The sequence below is a fragment of the Dermacentor variabilis genome, chromosome 7 (assembly GCF_050947875.1).
Source record: "Dermacentor variabilis isolate Ectoservices chromosome 7, ASM5094787v1, whole genome shotgun sequence".
Classification (NCBI taxonomy): Eukaryota; Metazoa; Arthropoda; class Arachnida; order Ixodida; family Ixodidae; genus Dermacentor; species Dermacentor variabilis.
The window spans coordinates 30,703,443-30,713,058 of NC_134574.1; positions in this window are offsets into that span (position 1 = coordinate 30,703,443).

The following is a 9,616-nucleotide window of genomic DNA, read 5'->3' on the forward strand; positions in this document are numbered from 1 at the left end:
CGGCTGAAGTAGAGAGGGATTCGATGGGGCCCAGCCAGTGCACTGAAAATCGATAACCTGATGAAGAGGGGGGTACGGCGTCTGCGATTGGTCCACTTTCGCTTACTTAGCTTGTGGTGGCTGGTTGAAAATCGCAGCGGCATGCAACGGAAGGTTAAGAATGCCGCTAAAAAGGATCATCAGCAAAGAAAAGTTCACTGAGTTAGGCCGTAAACGTGCCAAAAGTGCTCGAAAAAGTTACGAGGCCATGCAAATAGTTTTATTACATGCAAATAAACCAATGATCTCCGGCAGGTGCGAGTAGCCAGTGCCTGAGCGATCGGCGGCAGCCTTCTTTTATTCCTTTCGGAACGGGACAGCCCGCGGCTATTCAGACAAAAATTCAGTTTTGTTCGGAATACTAATGCATCTCTAACGCGCACACGTCTCTTTGACGCCGTGAGTTTTCGCGGTTATGTGACGTCGCGTGACAGGCAGGTGAAGCGGGTGAAGCCCAAAAACTTTTGACCAATAGCCGAGGTCTAATGGCGAAAAGGCGTCGAATCAGAAATAATTACTTTTCTTTTGTTCTTTGCTGTCATGCATAATCACTATGTTCATGTCATATCAGATGGGGAGCTACCGCAGTTTTCGTGACGTCGCGTGACAGACAGGCGAAGCGGGGGTGGATCAAAATGTTGTTGACCAATGGCGGAGGGCTGATTGCAGAATTGGAATAAAAAAGTTTGGAATAGTTTTACGTCATCGCGCCCTTGGATTCATTGCGAAAAGAAGTTGAGGTATTGCGTAAAAGCATCGCCCTTTTTAACGAAACGTTTCAAACAATTAAGACTAAGCAGGAAGGTCCGGTCAAAGAAAATAAGGAGCTCACGGGAATGAACGAGCAGCTAACAAAGGAGGTTACCGAATTGAAGCAATACTCTCGCATGAACACTGTGGAAATCAAAGGTATACCGGAAACAAAGGATGAAAGCGGTAAAGCAATTCTGCATTATATCGCAGAAAAAAAATTGGTTGTCCTGTGACAGGGCTGCAGCTAAAGGTGGCCCGAGCATTATTGCACGTTTTCGTTCTCGTCAAAAGAAGATCGAATTCGCTACAAAGGCTAGGAAGGCGCATCTGTCAACCAGGTCCATTGGCATAACGAATCAGGGTAAGTCCATATTCGTCAACAATCACCAGACTCCAGAGAACGGGTGGCTGTTTGCTCAAGCATTGGCTTTTAACAGGGAAAAGCAGTGGCAGTTCTATCGGTTGACAACTGCCGTATCAAAGTAAAAAACTCTACAGACAGTCGGGTGTTCTGCATCTATGGAGTCAATGATCTAGCCATTTTTGCCTGAAAAGCACTATTCTTGTGCCTTGATGACTGTGAACCACCATGGCGTCACACGTTGTTGATGAGGTGAAGCAACTTCTTAGTCCTTCGTCCACTTCTCAGATTTCTATTATACATTTTAACGTCCGAGGCTAACCCAAAAACTTTAGTGATATTAACTTCCTTACTTTAACCAATCACCACTTTTCGCACATATGTATAAAGGACACAGGGCTTCATTATTCAAAAGACTAGCGCGAAATAGCAGGGACAAAGACAGAGAAGACGACAGGATGACTGCTCGTCCTGTCGTCTTCTCTGTCTTTGTCCCTGCTATTTTGCGCTAGCCTTTTGAATAATTATGACACAACAACTAGCCTAGCTTTCTGCCTTAACACAGGCCTATCTGGAGCTGACAACATCTTACTTTCCATACCGGGCTATATTTCAGAACTTTTTCATCGTTTCGCTGATTGCCACGGTAGATCAAAAATATTTATTTCTAACACATTATCATATAAACAGCGTGCAGATATCGCATTTTCCATGGCAAAATGCAAATCAGTTTGGCTTGAAATTGACAATCACTTTCTGCCTACCAACAAAAGAACTATCATTGGTTCAATTTACCGTTCCCCATAACCATCTTACGATGATTTTGGTGGTGAACTTCGTGGTTTATTAAACTCGTTCATTACCAAAAATTTAAAAGTAATCACTGTAGGCAACATTAAGATTAGCATTAAAAATATTAACAATACTTATTCTGTCCAGTACGCCAAGTGCTTCATTGGACATGCTTTGTAATCTTTACTAGATTCTCCAGCACGATGTGCTTCTTCCGGTCGAAATACGCTTATCGACCATCTTCTCAGTAATGTCATGAATAATCAAAAAGCTGGTGTGGTCAATTTTAGTCTGACAGACCATTATCAAATTTTTCTCTTACTAAATACTGAAACTACATACACAAATAAACTGGTTATTAGGAGTTCTTTCGATTCAGCAATATTCGTGGATATGGTATCCGGCTATGACTGGGGCCTATTATCCGAGGAATCTTGTGTTAACAAAGCATTCAGCACTTTGAATCAGAAACCAACACATATTATAAATACTTGTACGTCTGTATCCTCCATATCCCGTTGATACTCCACGATCAGGTACCCGTGGATCACTAGAGGATTATTGCACTATATAAATAAAAATGTAACCTCTACCAAAAATTAGAACTCCAGCCATTTAACCTTACCCTTAAGGCTCGGTTCAAATTGTATTCACAAACTCTCACTCTCTTACTTAAACAGGCTAGAACAACCCACTATCAAAATAAAGTGCTCAAAAATGGGAATGACAAGAGAAAGAATTGGAACGTAATTAAAGAATTTTTAAATCTTAATCTACAGGATGTGCTTCTGACAGAGTTTACGGACAGCACCAGCACTCTAACTAATCCTGCAGCTGTCACCAATTCATTTAATGAATAATTTTTCAAGAGCTCTGGAGCCGTTGTCGCTAATTTGCATAAGTTGTCCCGCTTGCTTCACTCCTTTTTCTTAAAACCGTGAGTTATCGTGAGTTATATTTTGCCCTCTCAAAAATTATTAACACTGCATTTCGTACCGGCGTTTTTACAACGAGTCTCAAACAAGGAAAAGTAACTCCCGTATTTAAAAAGGTGATCGAAATATATTTTTAAATTATCACCCTATAACGATATTCGCACTTTTTAGTAAATAATTGAGAAGCTTCGAGCTAATCGCCTAACGAATTACGAAACAATATTTAACCTTTTGACACCTAGGCAGTTTAGTTTTCGGGATTGCTTATCAACCGAATTAGCACTGATAAAACTAACTGACAGCATAAAACAGTTTATCGACAGTGGGCTATGGGCGGGGGTGGTATTTGTTGATTTAACTAAAGCTTTTGACATTATTAACCAATTCATGTTGTATGCTAAACTTGAATCATCTGGAACTTGTGGACCTGCTTTGGCTCTTTTGCAAAGCTACCTTACTAATAGAACCAAGGTTGCTAGATATGGAGGCGTCTTATCCTCTCCAATAACAACCAACCAAGCCATTTCATAAGGACTAATTTTGGTTTCTTTATTATTCCTCATTTACAATAATGACTTACCATCATCGCTAACTGTTCTGAGTGCATCCTCTATGCTGATGATACAACGGTATTCACTAGTGATAAAGACATTAACAGTCTACTAAGACAGTTAAATGCCAATGTCACTAATCTTTTTTTTTTCTTGGTGCAAAAATAACTTGCAAAACGTAAACCCTTTTACAGCAAAGTTTATGGTCTTTCCCTCGTCGCAACAAACGCTGCAAGAACCCTCAGGGGTTCTTGCAGCGTGAAGTATACATTAATAACTACGTTCTTACCCCATCTAATTTTATTACGCGGTGTTACATTAGACCCTCATCTTAAGTATAACATTCACGTAAACTCTGTCACTATGAAGACTGCTTTTGGCATCCGCGTGCTCATTCGAACAAGACACTGTTTTCAGCAACATATTCTAAATTCACTTTACTACGCTGTCATTAACAGTCGCCTTACTGCGTTTCATCATGGGGCAACACATATCGCGCACATTTGACATCCCTCATTCACCTTCAGATCCGGGTGGTCCGAATAAAAACCCACAGTTAATACACCGCATCAGCAGTGCCCATTTTTCGCACTCTTGAAATTTTACCCTTAACCTGCACATTTCAACTCAAACTAGGTCTTATGTTGCATAGAAGTAGAAACAATGACATTCCAACTGAGTTACTTCCCCCAGCGCAACTTTTCAATACAAATAACACGCCGTTTTCTGAAAATAATAATCTCTTGCTTCCTAAAGTCAACACTAACTACGGTAAAATGACAGCCTACTTTACTGCAATTTCGTTTTGGAATTGACTGCCATCAATTATTAAATCATGCTCTTCACTACACTGTTCCCGGCGGCTTCTAATACAGTTCTTACTAACAACATACCTTACCTGATTATTAGCCAAGTGTAGATATGTTTATATGTGTATGCATATGTATGTATATATGTATAAATGTGTATGGATACATATATGTGTGTATATATGTGCGCATGCATGCGTGCGTGTATACATTCGTTACTGTGTAGCCATGTTTCATTGTTTTTCTCTTTTTATGTTCATCGATTATTAGGCGTTTGTGAATTAGTTTTGTTGCATTGCTGGATTGCGCACTGTTGTTACACGATCATTCAATTGCTCTGATGCTCGTAGCTTCATGTGTATTTCAATATAGAATTATTCTTGCTCAGTGAGTGAGTGAGTAAAGACTTTATTTGAAAACAAGGTATTGACGGATGACCTTGTTGTTAGGCAGCCACGAGCCCCTGGGCCCGGGCGGCTTCCTCAGCTCTCTCGATGACCTTGGCCTGCAGGTCAGGGTCGGAGCTGAGCAACACGGCCTCCCACTGCTCAGTACTACTTATTTCGTGATTTGTGTGATTTTCGGCTGGGCACGACCACATAATATGGAATAGATCCGCTTTTTGCTTACAATGCTTACAGGTATTAGGGTATTGGTCCGGGTAGTAGTAGTGATAGGCTACGGGGTTGGGGTAGGTGTTCGTCTGAAGTCGTCTCCAAGCTACTTCTTGTCGCTTGTTAAGCGATTTGTGTGCTGGCGGGTACTCTGCCCTGGCTAACCTGTAGTGCTGAGTTATTTCCTGGTAACTGACCATGCGATCCCTCCCTGACCCTAGCGTGAGCCGTCCGGGTGCTCGGTTGGCGAGTCCTCGAGCGGCGGTGTGGGCGGCATCGTTGCCGGGTAGGGAGGAGTGTGCTGGTGCCCAAATGATCTGGATTGGTCGTGGGTGTTGGTTTGTGTCTATTATGTGTTTTACGGGAGCCGAGATCCGACCTTTCGCAAAATTGCGTACTGCTGCTCTGGAATCGCTAATAATGTAATGACAATGTGTGGCGGGTATTGCCAGAGCGATAGCCGCCTCTTCCGCTGTTTCGGAGCTTCTGGTGCGAATTGAACCACCAGCGCGTATTTGACCTGAGGACTCCACCACTGCAAGGGACATACAGTTGCGTTCTATGTATTCTGCTGCGTCGACATAGACTACGTCTTTGAAGGAGTGGAATTTCTGATGTAGGGCTTTGGACCGCTCGGCCCTCCTTTCCTTGTGGAATTCGGGGTGCATATTTTTAGGGAGTGGATTAATTTTGAGATGGCGCCTCTGATCGTGAGAAATGTATACTTTAATGCTTTGCATCGACTCGTAGTTGATGCCGAGCTCAATAATTTGTAATCTTGAACTACCAAATGTTTCATTAATTACTTCTAATATGTTGATGGTATTTTCACACTGTTCTTACCTTCGTTGCTAATCCTATATTACATATTGTTACACACGAGGTGTTTTAATGCAGAACCAGACGAATCTGGTTTATAGGCGCGGTTGTTGAAGAGCGGTCTCGCGGCAGCTTGGCTAACGTCGTTCTCTTCTTTCTTTCATCTGGTTGTCTGCGCGGCAGGCGTGGTTCATGATAGCTTGTGACATTTCCCCGCTGGCAGACGAAGCCTGCCGGGCGAGTCAGTCATCTCGTGGGTTCTAACGCCTCAGACGCGCCACGTGTGTCACTTCAGCCTTGGCCGAGCGTCGTCCACTGCTCGTGAGACGCGCAATGCGGTAGTTTACTTCGCAGAGGCGCTCCAGAATAACGTAAGGGCCGACGTAGTGGCCGAGAGACTTCTGGCACAAGCCACGCTTCCGCAACGGCGTCTAGAGCCACACAAGGTCACCAGGACCTTAGTAAACGTGGTGATGACGCCCGTCATAGCGTATCTTGGACCGGTCCTGCGATGCTAGGGTGCGTAGCGTAGCGAGGCGTCGCGCTTCTGCTACTCGACATAGGATCTCATCTATTGATTCGTTGTCATGAGCGAAGTACGGAAATATGGTGTCGAGGGTGTAGCGCGGCGGACGAGCATACAGAAGAAAAAATGCTGAGTAAGCAGTGGTCTCGTGTCTCGCGGTATTGAAGGCATAAGTAATGAAAGGCAAGATACTCTCGCAATTCTTGTAAATGGCGACGTACATGGACAGCATGTTGGCAAGCGTTCTGTTTGTGCGCTCGACTAGACCGTTAGTTTGTGGATGGTACGGCGTAGAATGGCGGAGGCTAGATGAACACAGACGAAGGGTTTCTTCAACCACATCCGCGGTAAACTGTCGCCCACGATCGCTGATTACTATGCGAGGAGGTCCATGTCGGAGTATAACGTTAGCCAGCAAGAAGATAGAAACTTCTGTAGCTGTGGCTGATGGCAATGCGGCGGTCTCACAATAGCGGTAAGGTGATCTACGCAGACGATAACCCAACGGTTACCCTTGGAGGATCGCGGGAAAGGGCCCAGAAGATGTATACCAACTTGCCCAAAGGGGACATTAGAAGGGGCAACTGGTTGAAGCAGGCCATGTGGCGCTTGTGGCGGACGCTTGTAGCGCTGGCATTGAGAGCAGCTGGAGACGTACCGTTCGATATCTTTCCGCATTTTAGGCCAGTAAAAACGTTCTTGAGCCCGTTAGAGTGTATGCGTGGAACCAAGATGACCGGAACTTGGGTCATCGTGCATGGCGTGTCATACTTGGTGGCGAAGGTTCTTGGGGACAACTAAAAGGTAGCGTGCACCGTTGGTCGAGTAGCTCTTCTTATACAGCGCGCCACCATCACGTAGGCGAAAGCGACTGCCTACAGGTGACTCCTGTGTTGCCGCGAATAGCGGTTGTAAGCTCTCGTCCTTGTGCTGCTCGGATATGACGGTACCCATATGCGGAAATTCCGAGGACACGAAAGCGATGTATTCATCAAAATTGTCCGCATGACATTCAGTTGTTTGAAGTGGCATCCGAGAGAGACAATCAGCGTCAGCAAGTCGCCGGCCACTTTTGTAGCAAATAACGAAATTGTATTCATGTAGACGGAGGGCCCAGCGCGCTAGTCGTCCTGAGGGATCCCGCAGATTCACAAGCCAGCATAGCGAATGATGATCTGTTATCGCAGTGAAGGGGCGCCCATAGAGATACGAACGAAACCGTTGCACGGCGAAGATGACCGCCAGACACTCTTGTTCGGTGACTGTGTAGTTGCGCTCGGAGCGGCTCAAGGACCGGCTAGCGTAAGACATCACGTGCTCACTGTCGCCAACACGCTGAACTAGCACAGCACCGATGCCTACGCCGCTGGCATCGGTGTGAATCTCAGTTGGTAATGAAGGATCAAAGTGGCGAAGAATTGGTTGGGATGTCAACAGGAACTTGAGCTGGCGCAACGATGAGTCGCAATCTGCAGTCCACTAAAAGGAAACGCCTTTTTGGAGAAGGCGTGTAAGGGGATGAGCCACGTCAGCAAACCGGGGAATGAACCGGCTAAAATAGGAGCACAAGCCCAAGAAACTTCTTAACTGCTTGACAGAGTTGGGTACTCTAAATGCTTCTACGGCCGCAGTCTTTTGTGGATCTGGTCGGATGCCTTCTTTAGCGACCAGATGGCCTAGCACAAGAGTTTGTCGTTCCCGAAAATGGCGTTTTTTTTAAATTGAGCACGAGACCTGCTTTCTCCAAGCAGTTCAAGACCAAATCCAAACGTTTGTTGTGCTTACTAAACGTTCGCCCGAAGATCACAACGTCGTCTAAGTAGCACACGCAAACTTCCCATTTTAAGCCGCGTAATATCGTGTCCATGAACCTTTCGAACGTTGCGGGCGCGTTACACAACCCGAAAGGCATCACGTTAAACTGGAATAGTCCATCGGGTGTGACAAATGCTGTCTTTTCTCTGTTGTCCTTGTCTAAAGGAATTTGCCAGTAACCTGACCGTAAATCGATTGAGGAAAAGTAAGATGCCGCAAAAAGACAGTCGATGGGGTCGTCAATTCGTGGGAGCGGATATACATCTTTCTTAGTAACGGCGTTTAGGCGACGGTAATCAACACAGAACCGCCGCGTACCGTCTTTCTTCTTCACCAATATCACGGGGGCTGCCCAAGGACTGGATGATTCTCGAATGATGCCTTTGCATAGCATTTGTTGGACCTGATCGCTGATTATCTTGCGTTCTGATGGGGATACACCATTGGGTTTTTGTCGGATTGGCTGGGCGGCTTATGTGTTGATGCGGTGACGAGTTCTGGACGCAGGAATTGATGGCGGGCCATCGTGCTGCGCAAAGTCGAACACCGAGGTATGTTTCGTAAGTAGGGCCATCAAAACTCGACGCTCGTGATCGCTGAGTGACTTATCAATCATGGAAAGTATCTTCGAGCTCCCGGGGCTCGAGACACTGGTTGCTCCTCCATCGGGGAGCTCTGTAAGTACTGCCACCGATACGGGCAAGTCTTCCTGAAACGTGGCAATCTTTAGGCCTTGAGGTAGCACTGCCGCTTCAGTGGAACAGTTTAGCGCCCACAGCCCCGCCCTTCCATTGGTCACTGAGACTACGCAGTGCGGAACTAACACGTTTTTCTTGAGGCAGTTCCGATGTACAGGTTCCACTGCAGCATCGAACGAGATAGGAGTCTGAGATGAACAGGCGACGGCAACACGCATTGCGGATAAGGCGGGCACAACTGTATCCTCAGACACGCACAACACACTCTCCGGGCAAGCTTCACCTTCAAAGAGCAGAGGTGAAACGTTGGTGTCGACACTGAGTTCTCCCGTCCGGCAGTCAACATTCGCACCACACAATTGCAAAAAGTCAATCCCCAGAATCACGTCATGCGACGAGCGAGGAAGAACAGTAATCTCTGCATTAAAAACCTTCCCTCCCAAAGACATATCCACGTTACACACACCAACCGGGTATAATGATTCACCACTGACTCCACGGAAACTTGTGCACTGGTCCCAACGAAACATAACCTTGCGTCCCAGAAGGCCTTTAAACCCCACACTCATGACCGAGACAGTTGCTCCCGTTCGACTAAAGCCATTGTAGAGACCCCATCAATCCGTACATGAACCTTATTCTTTAGCATGAAAATAGTTGGAGGCAGTTGAGTCGGCAGCACACATTTTCCAGCGACCTCACCTCCATCGGCTGCGCTGGCTAGTTTCCCGGCGGGGGCGACACGAAACGGCGCCGAGGCGATGGTGACGTGAATCGCGGCCGAGGGGATGGTGATCGGGAGGCTCGGAAGGCTGGTGTCAGAGTCCGGTCGGAGGCGGGGGAGCGGTAGCGGTTCCGAGTTCTTTCTTCTCCAAAGTAGGCCTCCTGGGCGGTGCATCGGTCC